The following is a 6,145-nucleotide window of genomic DNA, read 5'->3' as shown; positions in this document are numbered from 1 at the left end:
CAGGTTTACCTGCTGTTGGCTTGACGAGCTGCTGAAACTAAACCAAACCGACCAGCGGGTTCAGAGTCTGAGTGACAATGACAATGCAGGAGGACGCTTTCATAACAAGTCACTCAGAGACACTTTTCCCTCAAAGCTCTGAATAAATTGTGATCAATAATCAAACTTTATTGTTATTCAAACACCTTTAGTGCAAGTTATTGCAGAGCTACACAAGTAAAGGAAAAAATGGCCTTTAAGGACAGAAAGTTCAGAAAATGTTCAGCAACAATATTCAGCTAAAATAAATGATTAAATGCTTGCAGATAAAATGAAAAGTCAAATGCATCACGAGCAGTGTTGGGAAGGTTACTTTTAAAATGTATTCCATTACAGAATACAGAATACATGCCCCAAAATGTATTCTGTAACGTATTCCGTTACGTTACTCAATGACAGTAACGTATGCTGAATACTTTGGATTACTTAATATATTATCATGCTTTTTACAACAACGTGAATGTACTATTGCTGTGTGATTTATTACTGTTACTGAAGGTCCGCGACTCCGAACTGTAGTAAAGGGACCTCTGACTAATACGGCGGGGTCCCTGTCGGCTCGTAGCCGAAAAATAGCTTTACTTTGTTGTGTGGGTCAACTTTTCTTGCGAGAGACAGAGAGAGGCGTTGAAAGGCTGCTTAATGTTTCGGAGGAAAACACGAACACGGTGTACAGTCGAGTCTTAATAGCTTACTTACAACTGGGCTCGTCAGGCTCTCTTCTTGGCTGCAGTGGTTATTATTATATTTACATGCTTCCAGCTCCCGTTTCTGCTCGATGACAACTCGTACCTTTCCACTCCCCTTTTTCTCCCTCCTCGCTCACAGACCCATAACGTGTATGGCAGTCCATTCTCCCTGCAGCACGGACTACACTGCCCATGATGCTACATTCTTTAGAGCTATGCTTGTAGCATTCTGCCTGTTAGCTTAGCACAACAACAACGAAAAGGCGCTCTCTCACCCAGGAAACACACAGTCGCAGAGAGAGAGAGAGAGAGAGCGTCGCCCTGTAACCATGGCAACCGTAACGCTGCCGCCTGGAACAACAGAACGTAGCTGTCAAACAAAACCCAAACAGTCCTGACCCGCGACAATATGAAACAGGAAAGTACCGCAGTGTAATCCATTTATTTCAACAAAGTAACTGTATTCTGAATACCACCTTTTTAAACGGTAACTGTAACGGAATACAGTTACTCATATTTTGTATTTTAAATACGTAACGGCGGTACATGTATTCCGTTACTCCCTAACACTGATCACGAGTGAGTTCAGTCTGTAAATGCAGGTGACTGTTCAGGACTGGCGAATCAGTGCTGGTACAGGAGCAAGAAAACAGGAAATAAAGTTTTCTTCAAAAAATCTCTTCCAGCTGTTTCAGTATTGGCCTCCGTGTAATCTGAGTAAACCATGAGTAAACCATGTGACCCTGGCTGTCAGCTGCCAGGGTCACATGGTGCTACAGACCACACGGCTGCTCAGTGTCTAGTTTCATTAAAGTAGCTAATGCGTCCAATCAGAGCCCAAAACAGCCGTGATGTTTCAAATTAAAATGCTTATACTGTTAGTGACGTGCACGTAATGAAACAGGAAGTTACTGTGACACACTCTTACCTCACAGTGTTTGAGTTGAATGGGAGCTGGGATACCCCCACCCTGGTCCTCATAAAGAGTAAGAAGAAGGGTCAATTTCAAGATCCTGCTCCTTCCTTTCAAAGCGCTTCATAACCGCGCTCCTCCATATTTATGTGATCTTCTCCGTACGTACTCGGCTCTCCTTCAGCTTCCTTTCTGTCTGCTCACCTGACTTCCATGGGACTCGGAGCCTTCAGTCATTTTGCCCGACAATTTGGATGCACCTCCACCAGATCTACAAACTCTCACCACTTTTATTATTTTTTATTAAGAGTTTTTTCTTTTTAATACATATAAACAAAAAGAGAAGAAAAGGATTACAGACGTTCTGTACATTCGGGGTAATTAGCCACTTAAGGCTGTGAAATATAGAAGAAAGAAAGAAATATAAACATAAGCATAATATTTCCCCAGATAATAGAATCCCTGTAAAATGCTCCCAACCCAGGTCACTGCCCTAGACCTGTACACTGTATTTCCACACCTGACATGAGGTATCCTGCACAGACAAAGGTGCATTCACAAAAGTGAGTGCTTTGGGCAGATTTTAGGGTATAGTTGGCTCAGAGTGTACAGGTCATGACCCCAGGTTAGTCTGCCCTCACTGAGCTTTGATTGCACTGTGTTGAGGAGCGTCCATGTTTAAATTTAAACGGTCAGGAAGGGAGCAGTAGCAGATTTGACCCTGCTGCCACCACCTGGGAGCTTCAGGTTCCTGATAAGGACCTCAGTCATGAGATCAGGTCAGCTTCACCCCAGTTTCAGATGTTGTGCAGCTCTTTAGATGTCCTTCCTGAGTGTACCCAGAGGTTTGCACCTTGCTGTAAACTCCGTATCTCCATCTATGATGCCATCTCTCAGCCGTAGAGCTGCGATCGTCCTCCACGCCGTTTCTGACTTTTATTTTTAGAACATTTTCTTTAGTAATTTTTGTGGTGATAAACAACCAAACAAACAGGCAACATATTAACATTCTCTGACATAAGACCATTTAAGAAAAAGAAAGAAAGAAAAACATGTCATAGGCGAGATTTATAGAGATTTACAATGTTCCAGAGTTCTTGTTCATTCACCCAAGTATCTGGCCTCTAGTGATGGGATTTCCGGCTCTTTTTAGAGAACTGGCTCCTTCGGCTCGGCTCACTAAAAAGAGCCAGCTCTTTTGGCTCCCAACCGGCTCTTCAGGTTGCTTTGTTGCTTTAATTAATTAATTATGGACAACAATATAAAATTATGCACAAAAGGAATTAGTAATGTAAAAAAACTTGGTTTTCTTTATATATATGTTTATATATAAATATTTATGTGTGTATATAAGGTAAGACAGAACTTTATTAATCCCTCGGGTGGGTTCCTCTGGGAAATTCGGATATATATATATATATATATATATATATATATAATTTTTTCATTCAAATAATTTAAAAAAGTTAATTTACCTGTTACTACCACATACCCAATCCGATTGTTGGTACTTGCTGGCTTGTGTAGCCACTAGGTAACAAAAGCTCAACACGGCCCCTAGCATCCTGGAGCACTTCCGTTGTGTTTTGGAGTTTGTACGTGCTTTGTCTCTAGGGGCCACTGTAAATATACTTTTATTTATTAACTCCACATAAAATGTAATAAATAAATTATAAAATACAAAAACCAACTATTTACATTTCAACTTTTAACTACTTAAATTTTCGGCTTTTTCCTTTTAAACAAATTTAAAGTGAAACAACACAAAACACTGCAAACCACAACACAATAAAATATGGAGAGAAAAAAAAGGGGGGGTGGGGGGAGAACGCCCAGATCTTTAATTAAGGGAAAGGTTGTCATTTAGAAATATTAATATCACACTCAACTGACTGCGTTTTATCTTCCCATTGCACTGATGGGTGGACAGTTGTTAGGTGCCTGTGCATGTTGTTTGTGGAGCCGGCTCTATATGATATCCTTTTCTTGTAGACTCTACACTCTGCCTTTGTTTTGTCATAAGATTGAAATGGTTCCAGACTTTGCTTCTTTTCTTGGTGTCACTCATTTTCTTTACTGCACCTTTCCAATGTAAGGGTGTTGTCTCTTGTTGCTCCCGGTTCTCTTTCTTTCCCTCTCCCTCCTGCTCTTGTTGTGTGCTACTGCTGTTGCGAGTGTAACTACCGCCCCGCCCCCTCAGCTCATCGCTGAGCAGAGAGGGGAGGGGCGCAAACGCAGGGCTCTGTTTGCCGTCTCTGCTCAGCGCAAACACAAGGGACTTGCAGCGTGAAGCGAAAAAAAGTGAAAGAGAGGGCAAGAGAAAGAAAAAAAACCCACGGAGCCGGCTCGCATCGTTCACTTCAAAGACCTGGCTCTAAGAGCCATTTCGTTCGTGACCAACCCATCACTACTAGCCACACAGTTCCATCTCTGGTAGATCCTCATCTCCAGTTTCAAGCTTGCTGTCATTCGTTCCATTGTGGGAACTCTTTTCAGTCTGTTTCCATTGTGTTGTGGATGGTGAGCTTGTTTGTTTCCATTTCACAGTTATCATTTTCTTAGCTATTAGTAAGAGTATCCGCAGAATATATTTTTCATCTCTCTAGGTTTAACTCCCAAGAGAAATATGGTTGGGTTTAGTGGAATATTTACTTGTAGGATTTTCTCTATTTCTTCTTTGATTCTTATCCAGAAACCTCGAATTATTGGACAGTCCCAAAAGATATGTGAATGCTCTCCTATTCCCCCACATTTTCTCCAACATAGTTCTGCATTGGGTTCCTTACAATATGAGGAGATAACAAGAGGTGTATTAAAAAATCTCATTTTAAACTTCCAGTCAAACTCTCCATAATTGATTACTTGTGACAAGGTTTACACAGCTCTTCCCATACATTATCAGTAATAATAATATTTAGTTCTAGTTCCCATTTCGCTTTAATATGGCCTGTATTTTGGCATCACTCATTTATAAGCCTTTTGTAAATATGAGAGACATCTTTCTTAGTTGGGAGATGTTTTTCTATAATGTTAATAAATTATTCTTCTATGCTGTTGGGAAATTTATTGATCAGGTCTGTTTCTTTGTGGTTTAGGATATAATGTCTTATCTGAAGGTATCTATATAAACCTTTAGGAGGAAGTTGGAATGGTTCTTGGAGCTGGCTAAATGATTTGAGCTCTGTTCCATTAAATAACTGATTTATTGTGTAAAGGCTGCATTGGTCCGTCTACTAAAGCCACTGTCCCACACAGAAGGCAGGAATTCTATATTGCCCCTCACTGGCCCCCCAGTGTTTTCCTTATCGCTGGCCACACCTTCAGGGTATGTTTTATCCAATCATTCTCTATTTTTAGGTATTTGATCAATTTTGCATCAATGAAAGGCAATGTTAATAAGGGTACATTCTTACCGTGCTTTGTTCTATCTGAACCCGTCCAGTTTCCTGGTCCTTTCTTTTCCATGCCACCTCTGCGTTTAGCTGTGCAGCCCAGGAACAGTATTTAAAATTTGGCAGTCCCAGTCCCTCCTTTTCTTTTGAGGTCAGCAAAGTTTTAAGTCGTATTCTGGGTCTCTTTTTTTTGCCAAATGAATGTGGAAATTTGTTTATTTAACATACTGAAAGTAGAGTAGTAAACTCTTACCGGCAATGATTGAAATAAAAACAAAAGCCAGAGTAAGAGTAAGAGAGTCATCCTCACCACTTCAACCCCTCCAAATAAAGAGAGGGGTAGAATGTCCCATCGTGATATATCTTTCTTTATTTGTCCAATGACTTTGTTATAATTAGTTTCATATAGTTGCTTAGGTTTTGCTGTAAGTGTAATTCCCAGGTATCTGAATCCCTGTCTAGGCCAGCGAAAGGAAACCCTTTCATTTTAATTGCATAGGACATTCTCCAGATAGCATCATTGCCTCTGATTTATTTTCATTAATCTTATATCCTGAGATTGACCCATACCTGTGTAGGCACTCCATAAGTGCTGGGATGGAAAGAAGTGGGTTTTTAATAAAAAGTAAAGTATCATCAGCAAAAAGAGCTATCCTATTCCTCCTTCATCCTCTGTTCCTTGGATTTGCGTATTACAACGTATGGCCTCAGCCAAGGGTTCTATACTAATCGCAAAGAGGATGGGTGACAGTGAGTCCCCCTGTCTCACACCCCTTTCTATCTTGAATAGATCAGAACAGCATCCGTTAACCCTGACCTTTGACCTAGGCTCTTTATATAGAGAGTTGATCCATGTAACAAATGTTCCTCCAAATCCCATCGTTAACAGTGTTTGTTGAAGGAATATCCAGCCCACTCGATCGAACGCCTTTTCTGCATCCAGACTAAGGAACATTGATGGCATTTCATCTCTTTTTGCTATTGACTGTAGATTTAGGGCCTTCCTCTAATGAATCCTGTCTGTTCACGTTCCACTAATTTCTTTATATAATTTTAGATTCTAGTGGCTAGTATGGATGTTAAAATTTTGTAGTCTACACACAGGAGACTTA

The sequence above is a fragment of the Aulonocara stuartgranti genome (genome assembly GCF_965226115.1).
Source record: "Aulonocara stuartgranti genome assembly, chromosome: 11".
Lineage (NCBI taxonomy): Eukaryota > Metazoa > Chordata > Actinopteri > Cichliformes > Cichlidae > Aulonocara > Aulonocara stuartgranti.
The sequence above is the reverse complement of the archived record's forward strand: the minus strand, read 5'-3'. Positions refer to the sequence as shown.